Here is a 12,247-nt window from a genome sequence, read left to right as displayed (position 1 = left end):
ACGTAGTGAGAATGTAGACTTTTATAATAGTTTATGCGCCGGCTGGCATTCCTCACCCCTTCCCGTGAGACCCCTTTGAAGTGTGTCTTAAAAGAAGTGTATCAATGTATTGTTGGTATCACTCTCAAGGTCTGGAACCAAGAGAGCATCTCGATTTAGCAATAAACGTAGTTTTATATCCACTTAACTCGTTCTTTTGAAAATCGCATGCTTGACAATTTGAGAGTGATCCTAGAAGAAGTGTAACGCCCCTGGCAACTTTGTAACCAGATGGCTGAAAAGATTCCAGAGAGCAGTGAACTTCTAGAACCTGAAGAAGGGGCGAGAGCACTGACACTGCCGTGGCACGTGCTAGACGCCCGGAGAGTTGCGGGGAGAGGCTCCCCTCTCCACATCCAACAACTCTCAGTCACTCCTCATCAGTGGCAACAGTGCATATCCACAACCATGATGGACAAGGCTCAACCACGCAGAGATGCTATCCTGACCAGACACATGCGTAAGGTGAGAATGGCGATGGGAGCGGACGAGGAGTACGAGCTGGGGGAGGAATGCGGAGCCACCACTATCACACAAGCAAAGGTGGAAGCACGCCTATTGTAGAAGGAAGAAAAAGGGGCCTGAGAATTTCATTAAATGGTGAGAAAGGAGGTCGAAGAGGTCACCAAGGGGTTGCGAGATGAGATACAGGCGACGGCCATGCTCATGGCCAGAGAATTCAAGAAGGTTGATCGCATCCTGAGACCAGCAGACCCAAGGGGAATCCCGCAACCACCCGCGGCTAGACCCTCGGCAATCCCACCCAAGGCGCAGTCGGCGAGGGTGCCCCTTCCTCAAGAGGTGCCCCGAGGAAGCGAGCTGGATGCCACATTTGATGGGGACCCGGAGGAGGTGGAATATTTCACCATACAAACCAACAGCTACATGCACTACTGGGGAAACACCTTCCCTGATGAATTCAACCTCGGGTCAAAGCTTAAGGGAGCAGCTAAGCACTGGTACGTGAGCTTATATGAGGCAATGAGCCCAGACCTGGACGACATGGCCACTTTCCTGCAGGTGCTACTGACTCAATACGAAGACCCTCTGCAAGAAACTCCCATGCTGGCCACCCTGAGGGACATCCAGCAAGGGTCCAAGTCAATTCATATGCGGCTGAGTTCCGTTCCAACGCCACTAAGGTGAGGGGATGGAGCGAACTGATGAAGGTCGAGCACTTCAATCGGGGTCTAAACGCAAGCATACTGGATCAGGCCCTGCAACAAGCGAGGCCGGCTACCCTAATAGGGTGGATACAACTGGCGGGCAAAGTAGAGACCAACATGAAAAGAGTGACCCTCCAGCGCCAGCAGCACAGCGGCTAGGGAGGCTGGGACCCGAAAACCGGGGTGAAGACAGAAGCGAAGAAGACCCAGGTGGGGGGGGGTGGGGAAACTCCCATCGGCCCACAAGTGCTTTTGCTGTGGGGACCTGAACCACCTGGTGGTCAACTGTCCTAACCCCCCAAGACCAGCGTCAGCCGTTACGAAGACGAGCACCCCGGCATCGAAGAATTCGACCAGCAAGCCTAAGGATGCGGTGAAGAGCTGCGTGGTGGCGAGCTCGATCCTGAAGGAAGAGACCATCATCATTGACGAGCTGAGTGAGATGTCTTGGGATGATGAGCCAGCGGGAAATGAGAACAACCTGCTCTAAATGGTGCCAACCAGCAGGTCGCAGAATCACCGGCACCACTCAGGGTGAGAATAATGGGGTCGTTATTTTTGTTCCAGTAACTTTGCTAAACTGCAAGCTTAGGCGATTTATTCTTGTGAAGGCCATGATTGACTCGGGGTGCACAAGGGACATAATCATCCCTAAGTTAGTGGACGCTTTGGGGCTTCCCATGGCCTCCTTACCCCACCCCATTCAGTTTGAACAGATGGACGGGACAGTGATGAAGGGGGAGCCTTGTATTTTAGAGACTCACTTGGTCCCGGTGGGCATTGAAGATCACTGAGACCAAGAGGCCTTCGTGATAGCCCCCTCTTCCTCATACGATGTGGTGTTGGGGGTGGGTTGGTTAGCGAAGCATGAGCCAGACATTCGATGGGGGAATCAGACAATAGAGTTCACTGATGTGAAGTGTTGAACCCATCAGTGGAAAAAGAAGTGGGGACCCAACCCGCCACCCCGGAATGAAAGTGGAGGAAGTTCAAGCAATCCCCAAGGTGTACCGGGACTTGCAAGGGGGTGTTTTGTAAACAGAGGGCTAATGAACTCTTTCCCCATAGAAATACGGACTGCGCCATTGAATTGATTCCGGGGCAGACCTTACTGAAAGCAAAGCTGTATTCGATGGTGTGGGCCGAAAAGATGGAGCTGCGCAAATTTCTTGAAAAAACCCTAAAAAGGGGTTTAATATAGCCCTCCATGGCCCCCATGCAGCCCCTGTTCTCTTCTGGAAGAAGGACGGCTCGCTCAGGCTATGTACTGATTTTCACGGGATTAATGGGATTTCGACCTCCAATGCCTACCCGCTACCCCTCATCAAGGACTTACTAAGTACAGTCGGAGGGGAAGATTTCTACCAAATTGGACCTAAGAGATGCATACTTCAGAGTGCGCATAAAAGAGCCTTCAACACCCCCATGGGACAATTTGAATACCTGGTGATGCCGTTTGGCCTCCAAGGAGCCCCAGGAGTTTTTATGAACTTTATAAATGAAGTGTTGAGAGAGTATTTGTATAAGGGGGTAGTGGTGTACCTGAATGACATCATTATCTATTCCGAGGACCTCCAATCTCATGTGAAATTGGTGCAGGAGGTCCTCAGCACGTTGCAAAAACATAAACTGTATGCTAAGCTATCTAAATGTGAGTTCCATCAGACCGAACTAGATTACTTGGACTTCAGGGTGTCCGGAATGGGACTGGCCATGGACCCGAGCAAGGTCCAAGCGGTACTAGATTGGGTCCCCCTGAGGACACGTAGACAGCTCCAATCTTTCCTCGGGGTTGCCAATTTTTACCGTAATTTCATAAAGGGGTTCGCCCAAACAATGCTGCCCCTTACGGAAATGTTGAAAACTAAAAGGAGGGGGCCCAATGCCAAAAAACCAGGGGCGAAATTGAACTGGACACCAAGGTGTCAGGAGGCATTCACCAAACTTAAGAGACTGTTCACAAGTGAACCTGTCCTGAGTCACCCCAATGAACTAAAGCCCTTCATTGTTCAATGCGACGCCTCCGACATCACTGTAGGAGCCATCCTCATGCAGAAAGATGAGGAGGGGCGACTGAAACCCTATATTTTCAAAAAATTCTCCCATGAGCTACAAAATTGGTCAGTGTGGGATAAAGAGGCATTCGCAGTGACTTATGCGCCAAAGACTTGACAATCATGGCTAGAAGGCTCCAAAGTACCATTTGAAATTTGGACTGATCACAAGAATTTAGAAGCACTCACAGGGCGCCGCAAGTTAACTGAAAAGCAGATCAGGTGGGCGGGATTTTTCTCAAAGTTCGATTTCAGTTTGAAAGACATCCCTGGAACTAAAAGCTTTTTGGTAGACGCCCTTTCGCGGCTTCCCCAACACAACAGCCAAAGGGAGGAGGTGGTAGATTCCCTCGTCTCCCCCGCCCAAGTGGACAACATGATCACTACTCGGGCTAGATCCAAACAAAACCTTCATACCGAGAAGTGGGGAAGGAAACGGCTGGCCACAGAAACTGAAAACGAGGGGGAAGATCAGCCAGGCGAAATTCAGAAAGGGGAGGATGGGTACTGGTACAAGGATGGTAAACTGTATGTCCCCAAAAGCCTCCGTGCAGAAGTGTTACAGTTCTGTCACTCCAATAAACTGGCAGGGCTTTTTGAATATGTGAAAACTTTGCATTTGATCAATAGACAATTTTGGTGGCCCTTGATGAAAAAAGACATATCAGAATTTGTGGCCTCCTGCCCCATATGTTTAATGTCCAAAAGGAGGGGGGGAAAGCCCCCTGGTCTGTTAAAACCTTTGGAAACAGCGACATGCCCCTCGTCAGTTGTGTCTATGGATTTTATAGTAGAGTTACCCGTCTCGCAAAGGAAAACCATAATTCTGGTAGTAGTGAACACGTTTTCAAAAAGCGCATTTTATCCCTTGTATGCAACTGCCTACAGCCAAAAAACTTGTGTACTTGTTTTTCCACCATATTGTGAAAATCCATTCGTTCCCCAACAAGATAATTAGTGATCATGGCCCGCAATTCGTTGCCAACTTTTGGCGGGAGTTTTGCAAGCTAATGGGGATAGAGCAGGGCTTCAGCTCGGCCTACCACCCCCAGACGGACGGCCAGACGGAGCGAGTGAATGTGCTGCTAGAGCAGTATTTACAATGCTACGTGAATCACCAACAATCCAACTGGGTGGATTTGCTGCCATTCGCTGAGTATGGGTATAATAACAATGTTCACAGTTCAACCAAGGCTTCGCCCTTCAAGATAGTAAATGGGTACGAAGACAAGCCTGTCCCGTCACTGCCGGGGGGGAGAGGGATCTGGAACTCCCGTGGCGTCCTCGACCACCAGCTCCACAACCTATCCAGATTGGGAATCAGAGTCATCATTGAAGTGCAAGAAATTTTAGATGCTAAAATCAAACGTGGAGAGTTGTATTATTTGATCAGGTGGAAACACTTTCCTGCCAGCCAAAATGAATGGGTGGCAGAGCAAAATGTATTGGCCCTGGGTTTAATTGCCAAATTTTACAAGGCGTTTCCACATAAACCCCAACGTTGATTAAATGGGGGGCAGTATGTCAAGCATGGTAAAACTCAATGGTGATCTGTAGTTTTAGGGCCTCCATAAAGCTTGTCTTTAAAACATCATGGAGGGCCAAGGCTCTGTTATTCTCCCCCCCCCCTCCTGCTTTATTGCTTTGTGTAGTGGAATAGAAAACGAAACTAGTAGTGAGATGGGAAAGCAAGGACGAGATACTGATAACGTAGTGAGAATGTTGACTTTTATGATAGTTTATGCACCAGCTGGCATTCCTCACCCCTTCCCATGAGAACCCTTTGAAAATCGCATGCTTGACAGAAAATATCATAAATCGAACTTCAGACTAAAAAAAATGCTTAATTACTCACTGATTTGGTGCATGGTCTGATCAGGTCACCAGTTCTGATCAACACAGCCAAAAGTTCCACAATCAAATCAATTCATGTGCATTTGATTGCATTTAAAAGCCAATGGTGCATGTCTGATCTCATTCAGCTGTCCCACAGATTCTCTTCCCGATCACTGCCGCCACCACTTCTGCCACCAACACATCTCTCACTATCACCAAATTCTTTAATGTAATTTTTTTTTAAAATTCACAACTTCCCTGTGTATTCTCCTCCCATTGCATTCTTTAATATAAGAAAATAATCTGTCACTGATTTACAAAGATGTGAGGTGTGCCTATGTCCCTGACCCTGATATCTACATGACTAGCAATCATTATCAATGAAAAAGACAGGTGAACTGAACAGATCGGGGATATTTTACATGTGGACATTATTGCATTGCCTAAGTTAGTGCTTTTTTTGGTGGGGGGTGGAGTCCTATACTCTAGGCAATCACTTGCATAATGAAGGAGAACTTCTCTGGTTGGTAGCTTTCACATCCCTATTGTTCTATTTCTCAGTTCTGAATTTTGTGTACAGCATTGTACATGCACTGTGTGCCACAGCTTTCAAGTCCTTCCATTAATTTCTCTATTTGTCTCTCCTCTATGCTACCAAAATGCATGTATCCTGTGTAAAGCAAAAAAAAAGTGCAGTTAACTTTGGATGGTGTTTTACATGACACAATTGTAGTTACAATCACATCAGGATTTCCTTTTGGTGGTGTCTTCTCAGTATGCATGTCTGTTGTACATCTCCATGTGAGAGACAATGCCAAATGAACAGAAGAAACTGAAAGTTTCAACAAGTAAGCGGTATGTACTCCAGTATCAAAATTAATTTTTAGAATTCTGCTACTTAGAGTGGAATTCAGGAACAGTAGAACACCAGGCAGAGTGAAATTTCAGAGGAAAAGTCTCTCATCTCTTTCATTATCACTAATGAACTTGAGGGACTATGGACCATACTAGACATTATGGAGTCAACTACAGGGACTCACTAGTGTTTTAAAGCAGGAAGTTCCCAGTAGGAACTCATTTTAACAGTGCTGCTCCTGCCTCCCTCCCTCACTGTTTTCTTAAGCCAAAATAGCACCAAGGAAACATCCCCAAGAGCAGGAGTGTCAAACATGTGGGCCACGCAGGACTCAAATCCAGCCCCCAAGCAACTTTATCCACTTGCTTCCTTTCCAGGGCTCCTGCTGAAGCTGCACTATTGCTAGCTTTTCCCCCCAGTTCCTTCCGTGTCTTTTCACTTCCTGTTTCTTGCCTCTTGCCTCCTTCCCTTTCCCTTCTCTCTTTCTCTCCCCCCTCCTCTCTCTCTCACACACACATACACACAGAGAGCTCTGTGGCTGCTTCCTGCTTTGTGCAGGAGAGAGATGAAGACAAGCCTCCCCCCCTCTCTCTCCCTCTCTCTCTCTCTCTCACACACGCACACACAGAGCTTCTACTTCCTTCTCTGGTTCCTATTTTGGGGACGAAGGGAGGGGGAGGAAAGAGAGTTCCATGATCCCAGCTTCAAGACCAACAATGTTTTATTCCATGTATAAGCTTTTGTGTGCAAGCACACTTTGTCTTCGGTGGGTGGGTGGGTGAGGGAGAGAGGAAAGGTGGATGGACAGATTCTTCTGACAAGCACAATGACAAACTTCTACCATTCCAGAGAGCCTGCAAAATGGAGCTGTTCCGCCAGGCTTTTGGCTGAGGCAGGTGGGCATCCTCACACCATCTAATTGGCCTCACGGCGCTCACTGCATCCTGTGTTTCAATCTGTGAATGATGTTTATATCACTGACACCGCTTTTTCTCATTTTTATTTAATGGTTTTAACTGTTTAATTCTTAACTGTTTTATTGTGTCATTTTAACTGTTTTATTGTGTTGTAATCTGCCCTGATCCCATCTTGGGAAAGGGCAGACTATAAATTCACAAAAATAAAATAAAAATAAAATAAATGTACATTGAGGAAATTATTTTGGCTTATTCAGAAAAGTTGTTTGAAAAAAAAAGATTGGATTTCTCTGTTCCTACCTGGATTTATTTTCTTTCAAAAAGACCCTGATTAGGAACACTTGGATTGGTCCTTCTATCTTGGAGTGATTTCAGATGCCAAATGATAATAGCATACATTGGAAATGAGACAGGAAAACTAGCTCTCAATTCAGTCCAGGAGGATGCATTGTCTTGAGCTTCATTATCAATTGCAATTCAGCAGTCTCTCTTTCTAATCTCTCTTTGAAATTCCTTTGTAAGAGCACTGCAATGCTTAGGTCAGCAACTGAATGTTGTGGTTTCTAATGTCAGACTTATGTCCATTTATTCTTTGTGTCCTCCTGGACTGAATCCTCCTGGATGGAATTGAGATCTAGGTTTCCTGTCTCATTACCAATGCTGGTATCTCCACGTCTATTACCTGTTATGGACAGCAAACAGAGGCGTGCTTAAAGGCAGTGCCGCTTGCAAGAGAGTGAGTTAGCTGACCTGATTGACAGCTCATGGAACTTGCTTTGCAGCTAACTGTCGAGAAGAGGGTGACAGTTATGGAGAGGACATACCATAAAAGGCCTGATCATGAGCTATGCATGTTGGGCAGCAGGACCAAGCAGGAGTTAAAGGAAATGGGTAAACAGATAAGATGTCCATATGTGCAATGCAATTGTCACACTGCACAATGCAATTGTCACATTGTCACAATGCAATTGTTACACTGCAGCAAAATGTAACCAAACAAAAAGCGACACATGAGCTTGTAACCATATAAAGAAGCCTCCCCGAAAGTGGAAGTTGAGCAGCTTACTTACTTGATGATGTGAGACTGTTCCATTTATTGTAATAAATTCCTGTGCCTGCTTTTGATTGAGATTTGATTCCTGTCTGTTATTGGGCAGCAGCCAGGGGTTTCAGAATTGGAGAATGGATGAAAAAAAGAGTGGTGGCTTGTTGGGTGATAACAGATGGGCAATTGGGGCAGATGGGAGGTGTCCCAAATCAGGCCTGCTCAAAAAGAGCCTTCCGGAACCCTCCACATGCTCCCTCGCAAAGTGGCCCCATCCCATCTGCAAGACAGATTGGCACAAACAGACAGGGGAGTGCCTGAGAGGTCGGACCGGTCTTTTCTTTTTCTCCCCTAATGAGTCAAGTGCTTATGCACTCATGTGCTCAAGTGCTCTGGGTAGTTTTTTTTTAAAAAATGAATGTGGCTTGGGGCAGCTTGGAAGTTTCACACCACCAAGACGCCTCACTTGTGCCCTTCTGCTTCCAGACATCAAGGAAGCAACTGGCGTGTGGCTCAAAAATTTGCTACCACTTTGAAAGTAGTAGCTTTTTGAGCTGCTCTCAGGACGTCAGAGGATGGGGTACGGGATGGGGACGGGCATCAGGTGTTTGTGTTTGTAAGGATTTTTCTAGTCAATTTCAGAGGCATCTCTGAGTCAACCCAGAGTGCCCGTCTGTAATCACCCAATGAGACACTTTTATCTCCAATGAGTTCAAAGGCATACTAAACATGACAGAGAACATATATATGACACAAGGGCACAATCATGTTTAAGCCTGCAGTGTGGCACTCTTCCCCCCCACACACACACCCTATGTCTTTTCAATACCTCCCTGCATGAATCTTTTGACACTTGAAAAGGTGAAGAGTGTGGCAAAAGTGCCCCATGCCACAAGCTTATCAGAATTGGGCCCTCACGGTACTTTAGAATGACATTAAAATGGTGATGGAGAACTTGTGGTGGCTACAAGTTCTCCATCATGTTTTGTTCAGCTTTCAGTGTGTTTTACTTCCCAATTTTATACTCAAAACAATCCCAGCCCTCTACAGACAACCCCATCACATGTTGACTGAATACTCCAGGAAGTTGAGCAGACATAAGCATGATCACTGGCTTGTGAGCATGGCAATGCCAGCGAGAGAAAATGCCCACACAATGGATGTGATCAGACTAGGAATTAGCCATGGCAGTCTTTCAATTTTTAAAAAGCTGCTCCATTTAGAGACATGCTACAACAATCAGGTGCCTGCCTGCCCAGAGGCATTGTCACAGAGTATGACTGCACAGGGTTGAGCAATCACACCACTCCCGAGAGCCAGTTTGATGTAGTGGTTAAGTGTGTGAACTCTTATCTGGGAGAACCGGGTTTGATTCCCCATTCCTCCACTTGCACCTTGGGTCAGTCATAGCTCTTACAGAGGTTGTCCTTGAAAGGGCAGCTGCTGTGAGAGCCCTCTCAGCCCCACCCACCTCACAGGGTGTCTGTTGTGGGGGGAGAAGATATAGGAGATTGTAAGTCGATCTGAGTCTCTGATTCAGAGAAGGGCGGGGTATAAATCTGCAATTCTTCTTCTTCTTCTTTTTCTTCTCCTCCTCCTGCACCACTCCTGCAGAAGTGCTGCATTGACTTTGCCACAAAAAATTCCCAGTGTCTCTTTAATGTGTGTGGGAGGCATCAGGACATAAGGTAAGGATGGCACACAGGCCATATGTTGCATGTGATCATGCCGACTAAATCTAGAAGTGGGGGTTGCTATGGCAGTCCAAATACCATGTCTAATCACACCCATACTTCCTCTCCTTCATCAATAATATTCAGAAAGCAGCATCCCCAATCACAGAGAGGGAGCATATGCATAGGCACCATGCTGCAGCAGCATGTTCATGAGCTGGCAATTATTCAGGAGCAGGGCTGACACACTTGTTCTCAGTCAGTGCATGGAGGGGTCATGTGTAGAGGGTTACTGTAAGTTAGGTCAGATATCACCCAGTGAGGTTCATAGCAGAGAAGGGATTTGAACTCTATTCTTTCATATCCTAGCCCGATGCTGTGGGCTTTAGATACCCACAAAACACTATGGAATGTTTTTCCCCTCATTTATACCTCCATTGCTTGTCTTTAAAGTCCATTCTAATCAAAACAGTATTTTGGGGTCAAAAAAACTCAGAAACTTGTCATGCCTTAAAGACTAACACATTTATTGTGCTGTAAAGTTATGTACATTGGAGCCCACTTGCTATAATTATTATTATTACGTTCAACTTATATCCTGCCCTCTCCGCAAGCGGACTCAGGGCATCTTACAACATCATGTCAATACAGTTAAACCACTAAACCATAATTTACATATTTCAATTTAAAAAACATGTTACAATTTTTAAAACCATTCTATGGTGCCGCATTCATACAATATAGGCGGCATTGAATTTCCGAACAGTGATCACCAGCATTCTATGTGATGTCCGGTGGCAGCCCTCTTTCCATCAAGCATCGAAGGCCTGCTTGAACAATTCGGTCTTACAGGCCCTGCGGAATGCAGACAGATCCCGCAGGGCTCTTATGGCTTCCATATAGGGCTGTCATAGAGGATGGTGTGGAGTTGTTTTCTGTTGCCCCAGAAAATAAACAATAAAAATGTAAATCTAACAATCCAATTTAGATCATTGGATGCATATAACAATTTACAAAAACAATACATAATATGCTAGGTATTAAGAAATAGCCTATAACTCATTCCATTAGGCAAAAAGGAAATATTCCTAAAGAATTCCAAAACCAGGGCCCAAAGCAAATCATAATCTATAGCAGTGTTTCCCAAAGTGGGCAATATTGCCCCATGGTGGGTGCTGGAATGATCCAGGGGGGCGCTAATAGCCTTGGGTGCAATTGGGGGGCGGTGAATAAAAATATGGGGGCAGTGGAAGCATAAAGGGAGAAGAGGAGAGGAGAGGAGAGGAGAAGAGAGGAGAGGAGAAGAGAGGAGAGGAGAAGAGAGGAGAAGAGAGGAGAGGAGGGTGGGAGGTGTCAAAACATCATATTTCTGGGAGGGGTCCAGAATTTCTAATTTAGCGAGAAATTTCAATTAACAAAAATAGAGGATTCTTTTTTGTCTGCTGCTTAGTGCAAATTCACCCAATTAGACTAGTAATGAAGACCAGAACTCCTTTCAATTAAAATATAAGGATGCAGTTTATTTACAAGACAGAATAAAAAAAATAGAGGGGTACAGAGGGGTGGCGCAGAGTGGTAAAGTTGCAGTAATGCAGTCTGAATTCTCAGCTCACCACCTGAGTTCAATTCCAGGGAAAGCTGGTTTCAGGTAGCCGGCTCAGGTTGACTCAGCCTTCTATCCTTCCGAGGGTAAAATGAGTACCCAGCTTGCTGGGGAGAAAGTGTAGATGACCGGGGAAGGCAATGGCAAAACACCCCGTAAAAAGTCTGCTATAAAAATGTTGTGAAAGCAATGTCACCCCAGAGTCAGAAATGACTGGTGCTTGCACAGGGGACTACCTTTACCTTTTTACAGACAAACAAGAAAGACAGAAACAAAAAACCTTACTAGTCTATCCTAGCCAATACTTGCTATAGCTAGCAGCTTCCCAAGGTTGCTTGCAGTTTCACTCTCAGCAATACAGGACAAGTTAGGACAGTGGAAGTACTGAGGCAAATACGCAAACTTCTCTAAAGAGTTTCAACCTATAGCTTTCTCCTCAAAAGGTTTTCTGAAGAGCGTCAAGCTTTTTACAGTCCTCTGGTTACCAGGTGGTTGCTTCTGTTGATTTCAGCCAACCACAATGCCCCAGACACAGAGACCAATTTCCCACTCGACTTACACCACTCTCAAGTTCCTCTTCTCAGTGGAGCTTTCCTCCAATTTCACACTATCTACCCTGGGGCTGCAGCTAGCATCCTCGTTTTTACACCACAAAGAAACTGGGTTTTAGAGGTTTCTGTTTGCAGCGTGAAAAAGCCAAAGCTAGTTGCAGCCCCAGGGCAGATAATGTGAAATCGGAGGGAAGCCCCACTGAGAAGAGGAGCTTGAAAGTGGCGTAAGACGAATGGGAAATAGGTCAGAGTGTCTTCTGCAGGGCCAGTGCATGGGAGTAGGTGGGTAGGGTGCCACCCTGCCAGGGGGAAATGCTGGGCACCCCCTTACTCCCTCTTCCCTTGTGGCACGATTGCACCAGCCAGCAGGCAAGCCAAGAGCCCCATACGGTGCTGCCACGCCACCGTTTTTCTTTGCAGGACAAACATTGCCTGTGCTTGTCAGAGGCTTCCAAGGAAGCCTATGAAGGGCGCCCCATTTTTCTGCTGCCCACTGCTTTCAGGTTG

This window comes from Heteronotia binoei, chromosome 4 (assembly GCF_032191835.1).
Source record: "Heteronotia binoei isolate CCM8104 ecotype False Entrance Well chromosome 4, APGP_CSIRO_Hbin_v1, whole genome shotgun sequence".
Classification (NCBI taxonomy): Eukaryota; Metazoa; Chordata; class Lepidosauria; order Squamata; family Gekkonidae; genus Heteronotia; species Heteronotia binoei.
The sequence above is the reverse complement of the archived record's forward strand: the minus strand, read 5'-3'. Positions refer to the sequence as shown.